The sequence below is a fragment of the Onychostoma macrolepis genome, chromosome 08 (genome assembly GCF_012432095.1).
Source record: "Onychostoma macrolepis isolate SWU-2019 chromosome 08, ASM1243209v1, whole genome shotgun sequence".
Lineage (NCBI taxonomy): Eukaryota > Metazoa > Chordata > Actinopteri > Cypriniformes > Cyprinidae > Onychostoma > Onychostoma macrolepis.
Window position 1 is genome coordinate 18,524,656 of NC_081162.1, and position 14,889 is coordinate 18,539,544.

The following is a 14,889-nucleotide window of genomic DNA, read 5'->3' on the forward strand; positions in this document are numbered from 1 at the left end:
GTTTTCTCGACGTTTCACCGATTCATTATTTGTGAACAAGGGGCACTTCACGCGCTCTCTTTGATACCGACTGCAGCTCGAGAGAGTGCACTCAAAAACAGACGCTAACAAATTTATTCAAAATAAATAAATTAATAAATAAATAATTGGATATATCGAGAAAGAGAGAGAGAGAGAGAAAGAGCGAACCAGCGAAGAGGGGGAAAGTAGTGGTAGCCTAAGCTTCAGACACGCACGCGGGATCCCAAGCTTTGATGCTCCAGCGATGACAATCACCACATAATGATGACTGATAATTACATACACATGAAAGCTTGTCTATTGAGGCAGCGAGATGGTAAAAAGAGAGAAACAAATATGATTTTATCCAAACATGCTTTCCCCTTAATGAATACTAATTCTAATAAACATATTTGATTCTTTTTATTGACTAAGCAAAAGAAGGCATCATTTGACCCCAAAATGGTTTGGAGTAAAAGGGTTTACAGATCAACACACACTGAATGGCAGAGTGTTGAAAAACTTAGGTTAGGTGTTTTGTAAAAAGCAAAACTGGAAAAAAGAAACCAGTTTTTTTGCAGACTATCCAACATTGATGGATCAAATAAAAAGCATGTTCTGAAATGTACTGGAATCTTTTTGTTTAGGAGATTTATGTGACTCTCTGCCTTTATTTCATCATCTGTGAGCAGATTTGAGAAACTTTTTTAAAGATGCAGGGTGTCATCAAACCGAGTGTAATTATTTATATCATTGTAATTTTCCAGATATTCAACAGATCCATTAGCTCATAAATTCCCACTTTGGCTCTTGAGCCATAAAACAATTATTTTCCTTTTTTCATGGTGGGAGGAGGAGAGGAATGGATTGGGGTGGATTTGGAAGTGCTACTCAGAGCGTGAAAGAAAAAAAGGGATGTGTGTTTGACCATCAGCGTTTACGCCTAGTCAGACATCAAGGCATACAAACACACACCTTAGCCTTCATCTCCCCGAGGAGTTTGCTAGAGGTCATAGGGAAGGTGGAGGTCAAATGGGCCTGGATTAAATTTGATCAAACAGTGCTATGGGGGCGAGTGTGTTTGTGAGGCTATTGTCTGCTAACTGATGCTAAATGCTCACTATGCAAACACACAGGCACATACAGATATTCACACACATACATATGCAAATTCTAAGTTTAATGAAAAGCATGCAGAGAAAAGTGATCGAATATTTTCCCATCAGTCAGTATCCAAACACCTGATTGAAATGTCACCAAAAGTGTTGCAGGGTGCGGTCTACGCCGTGGAAACAGCATTTAGCTTTATTTGTAGATGCAGAAATGCACAGTGAATGGTATCTGTCCTTAGCTGAGACCCTGGAGACAAACAAGGTAATAGGCCTCAGAAACACTCTGATGGAGAACCTGGAGACTAACTTGGAATAGGTTTCATTTGAACTCACTGGCTCCATTAACTTAAGATCGTTATCACCTCCCCCAGGTGTATCCAGGTAACCCCAAGGCCGACATGCTCTTAAACCCGAGACAGTCAAGGTAACAGGTAATTGCAGTGCTGCCTCGTAAAAACATCCTGTTTGCCAAAGACTGACTAGGCTCCACTTAAAACTAGAGGACTGATGAGGAACTGCAGCTTGATTCATTTTCTCCTTACCTAAAGATGTTTCCTCTTATTTTCACATTATTTTCTGTTCTTTCATTGCTATTTGATTTCTTTAGGTAAACATGTATATATCTCTCTCTTTAAATGTTAGATTGTAGCTACATGATAAGAGCAGCCATAATAACTAAGAACTTAATGTGGTCAAAGGCCACCAGCCAGGTGTAAAATGGGCAAACATCCCTGACAAACGCACACACACACACACACACACCATATTCAAATAGCTAGTCACAGTATTGTTACATATATAACGTGTTAAGAAAACACAGCCGCTTCTTGAAATAAACCTTCATAGCCAGACACCCACACAGCAGCTACCTGGCAATAGCACATTAACACTGTTGGCACACATACATATATACACACACAATGACAACAGGTCCCTGTTTACTGGTGGCTTTGCTCACAGTCTATTTTCTCACCTTCAACAATCACTTGTTTATTTCCATCTGTAAACAAGCAACCACACAAGCAAAATAGGAGCCACTGACACCGATAGCATAATACTCTATTTCAGTGTGTGTGTGTGTGTGTGTGTGTGTGCAATGCTTTTCACCTCCCACACACTCTCCATCTCTCTATCCCCGTTTCCCTCTCCCTTGCTCTTCTGGTGTGATTTTGCTCCTCTGCTCTTGGCATTATAAATTCATTGTGCACAGCTTGTGCTTGTAAGCTTGATTGAAGTGACGGGCTCTGATTCCTCCGGCTTGCTGGCTGGAGGGTGCTATAGCAAATGGCCCGATGGCACTGTTTGGATAACACTGACCTCTCTCCCGCTGCCGCCGCGCACGCCTAAGTGAGCGGTTTTATAGGACTCTGGCGCTCATAAGTGGAAGGGCAAAAAAGAAAAAAGGAGGCAAATTGATCAATTCAGAACTGGAGAGAGGGAAAAGATCTGGGCGATGGTTTCGGAGCACATTGTAATTTCCACCTGCCCCCTTTTCCTGTGAACAAAAGTGACAGCTATCAAACTCGATTGCTGAGAAGAACACAAGAGCCAAGCGGCTGATCTGCATTCTAGAGGCGCCGTTACCAGGGCGACGTACTGTATGTGGCGGGAAAAACACTCGCGCCACTCCTTAGAAATGGATATTCAGGTCTTTTGTGCCATGTCATAATTGTATTTATCAAACCAATCGTGGTCGCACGACCACTCACGCAGCGTGTCACATATGGGCAGCCGAGTGCCAATGGGTTTAAATTTAGCGACAAGTGTTGATCAAAGACAATGAGATTAATTGAGGGGCGATAGGTTTGCATAAAGAGATGCGTGGGTGGTTAGGATGAGTAGATTCCCGGTGAGGGTCTTCGACAGATTTTCACTTGACTCGCCTGTAGCGAGGCCTCGAATCTCTTTCATTAGTTTATAGGTTAACGATTATTTCGTTAGTTTAGATACTAGTTTAAGGATTAAACGTGAAAACTGCCTGCCATACTCTCAGTGGCCTTTTGCTTAAGTGCAGTTTTTATGACATAAATCGAGATACGCAGAGTCTTTCTCTCGCGCGCTAACACGCGCTTTCTCGTAATTGTCTTTTTAAAATAACCATCTTTGCTGTTTTGCAACAAAAAGTCCGTTAAAAGTTACGGGGATCGCAATTATGGCTTGTCCCTATAAGCAGGCGGTCGTAAAATATCATTGTACCTCTCACATGACAGGTGCTTTTAGCACAGCGCCATTAAACCTGTTAACTGGGAGGAGCCTCCTGAGAATTCTCCAGGAGCAGACTTTCAAACTAGAACGATGTTGTTGTGTTTTAATTAAAACGACGGATCCCTCCCCATTGATCAAGTGGTAGGGAGGTAAAGGAGAGGGAATTCAAGTAGGTTTAGCGATTTGACAATGTGATGGAGTCAGCTGAATTTCCAACAACTCCTCCACGCACGCACGCACGCACGCACACACACACACACACACACACACACACACACACACACACACACAGACAGACAGACAGACAGAGACAGACAGACAGACAGATAGGCTACATTAGGATAGGTGGATGGATGGATGGATGAGTGCATAGCTTAGATTTGGAAATGATATTTTTATTTTTATTTTTTATTATTTAGTGGATTAGCCTGTTAGTTCTATGACAGATGGTGAAAATATTTTCTTTTAACTTTTAGGACTGAGATTGAGTGATTAATGGCGCTAAATAGACTTTATCAAATAAAATATAAAGGGTTAATTTAGTAGGCTATAAAATCGTCGATATTTATCTTTTTAATCCCTAAAATGAAATGACTTCTGTAGTATAAATATATGTCTAATAAAATATAAGTGTCACATATAGGTCATGTGGTCTTATTTTCTTGCTGTAATGACCCAGCAACTTCATAAGGATTCGAGGTGTGTCCCGGGAACTATAGGCGGGCGTTGCATTGTAGGCCTCTTCGGTGGTCACTAGGAGGCGCTGTTGAACACAGCTTTGTTCCACTCATTCTTCACCACCGAAACTAAAATCATCTACAGGATTTATCCACCGCGATTACAGAGCAACCAAGATGGATGAAATGCTTTACAGTGGCTTAAATATAATATTACAAATTAGACATCCATCGTACTTTAAACCTGAAAAATTATTTACAGAGAGACATTTAATTGTGCTTATAATACACAAAGGCCTACAAGTGACTGATCTAGCCTACAAGCTCCACCACACTCTGCTGAAATACCAAGTGCTGAAACCGTTTTAGTATTCAGTGAAGCTGCTTTTTGCAGTCCATCTCAGTTCTGAGAACCCACTTTCAGCTGTAGCCTAATTTTGTATCACATATCCGTAAATTAATAATAATAATAAAATAATAATACATTTTTTAAAAGAAACTGGGGGAAAAAAATGAAGATAATAAAATAACGTTTTATTTTAAAACTAAAGAAAAACATAAATAATTTGAAATGCACGACATTAAGATATTAAGAATATTGTCTTTATAAGCATTTCCTCAAAACGCGTAGATATAATAGCCTACAATATTCTAAATCTATCGAATAGTATTTTAGCAACTAGTGCAAGCAAATGATACTGTTATAAAAACTAAAGCAGGTGAATTGAGTTTAAGTCAATATTTGGTGTGCCGGTGGACCAAAATTAAACTCGGCAGACTCGTGAAATAATTACACAGGGAGGCTCAGAAGAGATCGAAGAGGGTGAAGAAAATCTAGTGATTCAAGACTTTTCACGCGGTTCCCTATAGAAATGTCCTAACACCAGTGAAGGACATTGTCCTCCTGGTCACCTCTTAGCGTCGATATTTCAATGGAATGCAAATCTAGGGGTCTACAGGGCTTGCTATGGGTGATCCATTGATTTAGGATGAATACAGTGACTACTTTCAACCCCTTCACAGTTATTAGGCCTAATAGAAAAACATAAAATAAAGGGAAGAAAAAGAAGAAGGGATCCGCACAAATGGTGCGAATTGCTCGCCTCCTCCAAGCCCTCTCCAACAGTTTGGCCAGCAATTTGCATTCCTTTGTACGACAACTTGTAATCCTCCCCTCAGCATGCCAAGAAACACACAACAGATTTATTGTCCCAGTCAACAAATCGTTTAGGTCATCCCAAACCTATTACAGCCTAATGCAGCGAGAGAGAGCCTCCAGACCCAGATCTCCCCTCGGTCTCATCACACGAACCAGTGGTTTCCAAACACCGATGAGGAGCCCAGAGCTCGGCCGCTTTGTTGAGACCCCAATCTATTCATGCCAAATACACTTCTGAAGACTAAACCACTTCTCGAGGTGGGCTGGAAGGGCAATGAACACGGCGGATTCTCAGGCCTGACTGCCCTTCTATTGCTGTGGAGAGAAAGCTCAATATGGGAGCTGGAACAATTATTTTACTATACTTTAAAATGTTTGATAGGCTATTCAGTACCTACATAAATAATAATAATAATAAAAATAGATAGATAGATAGATAGATAGATAGATAGATAGATAGATAGATAGATAGATGATATGAAAAACATTGAACAGTCCAAATAGAAATGACATTATTGTTCAGCCAAAATGTCTAATTGACCCGTGTCTGTTCAGGACGGTAATAGTGGCAAGAGCACGTCCTTAAGAAACGGCGCTGAGACGTGTGTTAGTTTTGCGTGCAAGGCTGTTAGTGCAGAGAGAGAAAGAGAAAAGAGGAGACTAGAGCCCATCTGCTCGCCTTTGTGTCGCACAATCCAAGACTCCAATGAGGGGTCATCTGAAGAAGAGAGGGATCGCCCGCGGAGAGAACCACAGAAAAACCAAACACGTCTTTGATTCCATTCGTTTTGTTTGGAAACACACATTGATTTAATTCTCGCTTTTTCCCTGTTCCTTTTTCCAGGTAAAAAAGTGCACTACTCGGTTCTTTCTACAAAGACAAATAGACTGCTTAATAAAGGCTCACAAAAACACACACAAAGCAGTCGAGTACAGAGGTCACAATAAACAGCTTATGTAAATAAACAGGCATCAGTTATATCATTACAAATATGAAATACAATCAGTTAAATAATATAAATACAGTCTTACAGTCCAAAATAATAATATCAACATTTTAATTCCCTGATTACTTCCTATAGTGAAATCCCACTTTGATCTCAAAAGGTTAGCCTACGTCTTATTCTGGCAAGGAAGCAGCAATTATGTGGTGATTACAACAATATTACAGTAATGAAGCGTTGGGCTTGTAAAATAAATTGCGGGGATTAAATTCCATCCAAACGCTGTCTAGTTGCCAAGCTTCGGTCCACTGGTCTTCTGCTGTTTAACGGGAAGGCGTGATTTAGCTAGGCCTATTACTGTTTAGATGTTTTTGAATAACGATACAGAACCCCAAACAACACACATACAACATACATAGGCTACAACTTCGCTGCTTGTGAAATAAGACACACTGTACACGGGGGCTATGCAGGCCTGTGCTGCAGCCAAAAGGCAAATTTGTGTAATGCCGATTCACTCTGATTTTAATTGTGCGTTTCCTTCCTCACACTGAAATGTCATCTTCTCCAATGATTCCATTACATGACATCATTCAGGGAGCATGAAACGGATGAAACGTCGGCGGCATCTCCAGCTCAATTCGGTGTGTTCGGCTTAAACAAAGTTAAAACATATGTTCGTTTGTGGGGTTTCTTCCTCACAGCCGCTTATGGATCGTTCTGATGTTTTTGTGCAGATTGTGAGCACCAAACTGATGGTTGACTGTGACTTTTATTAAATGAATTTATGAAGAGTTCAGATGCAAAAGCCTCTAAGTGCCATATGAAAGTTTCTTCTAAAATAAGCATTTTTATCAGGCTTCTATATTTATGTTTAGTTATTTCACTTTAATTGCATAGAAGAGGACCTATACATTGCTATTAGAGTAAAATTACTGAACCTAAACATAGGAGTCTGATAAAAATGCTCATTTTAGAAGTAAATTTCAAATGGCACTTAGAGGCTTTTGCATCTGAACTCTTCATATATATATATATATTACAAATTTTAAAATGAAATATAATTAAATATGATTACACCTCCCCATTACACCTCCAGTTACTCCAGTTACAATGGACAATTTATTGCTCTAATTTATTGTGACAATTTGTTGTACTTGTAATAGCGAATTTACAGACTAAATAGAACAGAAACTTGATGTACACTATTGCATATCATTAGCCCACCACAGTTGTTTATAAATAATAATAATAATAATAATAATATAATGTTATCAACAACAGTGGTAATAATGGGGCATTTGAATTAGCCTATTCCTGGCTTCTTGTTTTCAATAATCGTCCGAGATAGTGGACTTTTGCTATAAATATAAATTTACTTCGATAATTTAGACGATTATGGTATATGTAACTATTATAATTATACATTAAACGTTTTATAGTAAATAATACATTATTATTAGCCTGTTTCTATTACTATTATTATTGGTCAAAGTAGCAACAATATTTAGTACCGAAATACTGCATGGAAATTAAATTGTCTTCACATCATAACCCATCCAAAATCTGCCTGTACTGCCTTCTGTTATTAATTTATCTTTGTCAAAGTTAATTTTCCGTCTTTATGCGTCAACTCTAATAAACCGTGGGTTTTCAGGAGCGTGTTTGTAAGTTGTGCTTGGCAAAGGATTGTGGAGCCTTTCAGGATTTGACTTTCTTGAGTTTCAAAGGCTTTATTTATTCATTTATTTTATTCATAATTAATTTTTTCTTCCCCGGACAGTCTGTAAAATATTGATACAAGCTGAGAACTATTACATTTCTGTCCAAACGGACAATTCACAGCTGCTTTATTGAAAATAAATCAGGTTTGGACACACACAGAAAACACAGACTCTTTGAAGAAAGCTGTTCTGGATGTGTTTTGAGTTAAGCATAACGTTTCACGCGTGTCAGAACCTGAGGGAAATCCTGAAAACGAAATAAATAGCCTATATATTTTCAGCAGTACCGATTATATTCCAATACGTTTGTGTGTTAGCCAGACAAATATTAAAATCGCACACTTTCAGACGCCTTTAAAAATGTCCTAGCATGAGAAAGACTGGGTTGGGTTAACTTGTATTGGCAGATTAGGAACATGTCCCTCGTTCACAGAAGAGGGAGAATGTGAGCTGCGCTGCTCTGAGCTCAAAAATAAACCTGCAGCGGGCAGAATAGATATATGCTATTTCATCGCTTCGTTACACTGTGTCTTGAGACTTTTTCCACATACTCATCCTGGCACATGTGCTCAATAACTAAAGCAAACTACCGCCCCGAGTTAGGCAAATATATGATTTAATTATTGAAAATTCTTGGCTATTCTTTGTTCTCCTGCTTTATTCAGCGTGCGTATTATTCAATGACTTTCACGTGGCCAAATGTTAAGACGTTTCTGTTAATAATTTTCAGTCGGTTGAGGTTCGTCTCGCGCCCGTCCAAAAAGATACACTTTTAAAACTAAAGGTTCTTTATTTATGTCTAAAGAACCTTTCCAATGCACAAAAGGTTGTTTATAGTGCAAACGGTTCTTTAGATTGTAAAAAAAAAATAGATAAAAAACCTGGTATATCTGGTTCTATGTTCAGTTATTTCACTTTAATGGCAATGAAAAGAACCTATATTGCCATTAAAGTGAAATTACTGAACCTACACATGAGAGCCTGAGAAAAATGCTCATTTTAGAAGAATATTTCAGATGGCACTTAGAAGCTTTTGCATCTGTACTCTTCATATATACATACACACACACACACATATATATATATATATATATATATATATATATATATATATATATATGTATATATATATAACTAATATATATATATATATATATATATATATATATATATATATATATGACAGTACTTAAGTTTTGTTGATGTACTTGCTCCATACTATTGTCATTGACAGCTCCAGCACTCCATGTATTGTTGCTATTAGGCTATTCCTCAGACAATTTCGGCTTCTGTTCACTGGTGTCTATTTAGTGCACTAATAACTTGTAATCTTATTTTGTGGTAGTTAAAACGTTGTTTACGTTTATGGTTGTTGAAACGTATATATGCTTACAGATAAAAAATAATGCATTATAAGACCCCCCTCAACCTTGTTGACCTCCTTTGTATGGGTTCAAGGCTTAATTAGGGAGGTCACACCCCCCAGTTCCTCTATAATTTGCACCTTGATTTTACTCAAAGAGCCTTGCAAATGTGCAAATAAGAGCAAATCTGGCAACCACATTAAATTAAAGGCCAGTTTATTTTTTGCTAACTACTACTAGCTACTACAGTGAATGTTATTGTCACTGTAAACTGTAGCTGCTATTATTACCCGAGCCCCTATTCCCGGATGTCTCAGTGAGTCCATAGACAGGCAGCAGGCAGTGGTTTGGAGATGGAGGAGGTGGTGAGGAGATAAGCAGGTGTTTGTTCTTTGCAGTGCTAGTGTGTCTCAGTAGTGAGCAACCCCCCTCCCCCCCACCCAATCTCACCCCTTCCTCAATGATCACAGCCCACATTCTGCAGCCACCTCCACTTGGCTGTTCCCCCCTGGCTTTGATCAAAGCCCTCCCACACACACTCAGCTGCCCATGTGTGAGCTTCTGCCTCACTCCCCCAAAACCCTTTAGATCACCCCCAGAGAGTCCTCTGGGTGGGATAGCTGTGTTTGTGCAGTAGGGTGCAATGGATTGAAAGAGAGAGAGAAAGATTGCCAAAAAGCTTGTGTGTGCAAGAGTGTGTTAGTGCTGGTAGCAACAACAGACTGAAAGCAAAGGAGTCCTTGTAAAAGAGAGAGGGAGAGAGAGTCTGAGAGAGCGTTTACTGTTGTTTTGTGTACATGATTAAGCAAGCAGACTTTCAGATGTTTAGGCAGACCTTTTTAACACACAAACAGACAAGACCACAAATGAAAGCCTACAAACTTGCTGTCAGTAAACATATGTGAAATGTACAGACATATGGCGACACCTGCGCGCGCTTATTGTTCCCCAGCCAAAACTGGAACGGCACTCTGATATTTCACTAGAACTGTCACTATAAGTGTGTTTCACAGATAAATTGAATTAAGCATATTTGCTGGAAGAGGCCAGCATGAATTGTGAACTCCAATATAGGTTAAATCTTAACATTCAGCATTATACATTCAAATATACAGTGTGTTCAGAGATCAATATTAAATTCATTAATATTAGAAAATGTTAATATTAAAAATGATAAGCATTTAAAAAATATTACAGCATTTAATAATAAATAATATCTCTTTAAAAATAATTTTAACAAATTAAGACAGATGTGCTGAACAGTTGCTCTTCTCTCTTCGCCTTGAACTCTTCCCCTCCTCAGCCTGTGGAAACTAATTAAATGCCAATTATATCATAAAATACTTCCCATAGCCCTCATAGCCATGGTTGATAAGACACCACACAAGAGGGCTGCATGTGCTAAAATGATCCTAATTTTCCCTCAGATAATAAAACTCACTGCAGGAAATCTGCATAAGGGCGATGACTGAGGAGTTTCAAATGAAGATAAAATCTGATGTTCAAAATTATACATTCATTCATCAATCACAAAAATCCCTAAAAAGTTGGACATAATTATGATACATCATGTATTATTCACAAAGCCATGAAAAATCTTCAATTGGCCATATAGTAACACAAAATACTCTCATAAGGCTGTCATGAAAACATCAACTGGCTATTTTCTTTACATCTCAAGGTTGTTGTCACAGCTCACTTATGGTTGAGATCAAAGCAGGGCATCCAGAAAACTGCCCAAGGGCAGACAAAGCTGAAAGAAATCATCAGAGAGACAGACGAGAGAGGTATGACACACGGACAGTCATGTCTGCACCATCTCCATGCAATGCGCCTTATGCCAATGAGATTCCTCACTCAGGCCTGTTAAACGCCATGTGTTTTGCCACAATAGTGGTCGCGTGGGATATAAGCATTTCACATGAACACAAACTGCTGTGTTGGTTTTTAGGCATCGTCTTTGTGCTTCTCAGAAGCGATCAGATGTTTTTAATGCAACAAGGCTCACATGAAATAGCCTTCAGCTGTTCTGCCTCTACAAGCAGAGCATCACAAATGCTGTGCATTATTCTATACTCTTTATTTAACTGTAAAACATAATGTGGAACAATTACAGGGTCTTAAATCCAGTCTAAACGTCTTCTGCAAAACTAAAATAAGCTATTTTAATTCTTGCACTTAGAAAATTATTGCATCAATAAATCTGACACAGATAGTTTACCTAACCATATTTCTATTCTTAGGCTTTAATCAATGTAATAAAATGTGCAAAGCATGTTATTTTAATTGACTGCCAAGCATTTACATGTAAACAATAACACAAAGAACAGTAAAAATGCGAGCCTTTTCCACAAAGATGGAAAGCGTATTCATCCATAATGCATGATGTGACGTTAGCTGGTTGCTCATTCCTTCCAAATGTTTCATCTGGTTCTCCCGACTCTCTTCAATTGCTGATACCAGACAGAGAGACAGAAACTCATGAAACTCTAATCCCCTGCCTGTTTATGTAAGCTCCTGCCAGTGCTGTTAAACAGCCTCTTATTTTTGGTTCAACCTGTGGAGAGGCCAAAAACCCAAACTATTCAGCTGGTCTGAGAAAGTGTGTGTATTTGTGTGGCCATGTGTTTATATGAGAGGGATGGAAGAGGAAAAGAAGCTAACAAACACGAAGACATTTTATTCTGCATTTTGTTCTTTTGCCATCTGCTACAACCTTGAAATGTTCCTCATTTTATAACGTCTGAAGATACAATAAAACCATAAGAATTGTATTTATTTTGCTACTTAACACACAATATAGCAGCTGCATATTCGTTTGTGGTCATTATCCGCATCACAATTTATATATGAGATTGAGTTTGATAGTTTATAGACACAATTGCTACGTGTTTGGCTGACATGCTCGCAGCACATTAACTCAGGACAGTTTCCACCTCAGTTTCAACAGCATTGATTTTGGGAGCAAAAAGACATCACATAACAACATGGCGGAAGTTCATATTAATTCTGCTATGACTGACGAGTAATGACAGTAGTGCATATATTGTTAACGAATACGCATCCAGTGAATAAGGCTAAACGCGACAAACGTTAACGTTTTTTTATTGTCTGAGGGAACAAACATACTTACCTAAACGGTCCACACACTCTCTCTGATGTAGGGAAACCTGTTTCATTCAAATGTATTGGTTCTTCTGTCCATTTTCTCATATGAATGTAGCATTCTAAAATCTGATTCATAAGTGAATCGGTTCATTCGGACGATTCTTGTAAATGAAAAATTCGTAATTTTTTTTTTTTTTTTACAAATAAGGGTGTTGTTGTTTTATTTAGGATACATTTACTTGGTCAAGTTGATACTGTAACCGTATTTGAGATTATCCATTCATTTATTCACCACTCATTTTGTTTGTGCCAGCACATGTTGATTAGGCCTGTGTTATAGGCTAATATTAGGCCTATAAGTTATTGAATATATATATATATATATATATATATATATATATAAACGCCACTTAAAAAAAAAATAAAATAGCTGATTGTCATGCATTATTCTCCACATATAGCGCGATCTGAACCCTAAACGCGATTTGTCAAAAAAGCCAGTATTGTGCACTTTCAAGGCATCGCGAGTTCACGTTTTGAGAGGAGTTTCGTCAAAGCTGACTAAAAGTGATCGAGTATGGATAATTTCGACGAACTTGATGAACCTGTGATATCTTCTTCAGGGCTTAAAGGAAAATAAAAGCTGAAAAAACTTTAATACTTACTTTAACTTTAATATTGTAAATTACCTGCATTTGTTTAAGTTATTATTACTTAATCAAAACAACCCAACTGCAGTTTGATTGATATTACTTGGAATGTGCAATAAAAAAAACGTGATTTCTGAAAAAAATGTACCGTTAAATTTATTAAATTAAAATTTATCGTAAAAATCGTTAAAATTTTAAAGTTATCGGTTTTTGCAAATGAACTGTTCATACATATATAGGCTATAGTTGCTTTCCTCTGTTGAACACAAAAGATGATAATTTTAATAAACATTTGCTGGTAGCCACTGACTTCCACTGAAGAACATTTTTGGGAACTTCACAATTCAAATTATGATTAGCTTGTAGCTTTAACAAGCAACAATTTCAAAGTAACTTCTCCATCACTGGTTATAACTTATGACCACAGACACGTCCATTGTCTTCCTCTTCCATTAAGTCAATGTCTCCTGATAAAAGTGGTGAGACATTACAGATAACAAACCAAAGCAGTACTGTGGAGTACAGCCACTGAACTCTTACACTTCGTTTGTGAGGGCTGTTTAGGCTGGCAGAATTTTATGCTGTGATGTGATTTCAAGGTATTCAAAAGCTATAATGCAGTCAGCACTCAACAAGCTTCATGGCTGATAGGAGACCAGAAGCCGGCGTTTGGATTGGATCACATGACATCTGCAGCCTCTGAGTCCTGTAAATCGAGCAGACAGCATCGGGACAGTCAGTTCACTGCAAATACAGTAAAATAGTGTAAAACTGTGAGATATACTGCTAATGGGAGAAAGGGAGATAGACGGAAAAAAATTAAGATGGAAAGTGAGAGATGAAATGTGAGGCCTGTGATGCGGAAGAATGTGAGGCTTTCCCTGAGCGCAGGGAATGTGACAGCTTTTATAAATTTACTAACATTTCTCATGGGCAGAAATATCAGATGTTCTAAACAATCTTGACACAAAAACACACACATTGACATAGTCCGTTGGCATTTACTGCACATTCTACTGTGCTGATGAAACAGCTTGGAATGGAAAAGTACAGTATGCATTTCTAGAAAAAAAAATCTCAATAGAGAACTACTACAGCAAGGAGAACTATATCTGAAGTACACTGGTGATTATCCAGTGTAATTTGTGAGCATTACAATCCAATAAAAAGCTTCAAGTTAACTAATTAAACTCTCAATTAACATTAATATTATAAAGTGCAAAATACAATGTGCAAAATAACTACATGTAGTTAATAAACATTACTCAGTACTTAAATGTATAATTACACTGTAACAAGGACACCTTAAAATAAAGTGTAACCCCAAAAAATATTACTGGTGTGAATAATATATTCAGTGGCTAAAAAATTCACAGAAAAGTCAGTACCCAGACAAAATCTGAGAAGTAAGTGTTCATGTCAAGTGTAAGTTCAAGGCCAGGACCTACACTAGCTACTGACCCACAGAGGCCAAGTTTTTCACTCATTGATCACATGATTCTGAGATTAGGCATGTCACCTACTACAAACACCTGCATACTACTGCATCTAATGAACGATTACTGTATTACACTAAAATAAATGTAAAATATATTTGTATTTATTTTAAAACATTTTATTGTTTTGTTTTTTTGTCCTTTAAAATAATTCAATAATTTACTAAAATAAAATAAAACAATTTAAATAAATATAAATGTAAATATTTACATTTTATTTATATACCATATATCACATTCAATATTTAAATTTTACATTATATATTTTTATTCTATTACTTTGCAGGTACATTTCCAACCAATGTTACATTCTGTGTTCTATAGGGCTTATGAGTCATCTCATTGACAGACATGGAATATCCTCACTGTGTGTGGTCATCTGTGCGGTTATCAATCACTACAACAGATAAGTTTTTCCCTCTTCACTATGTGTGTGTTTTTTTTAAATAC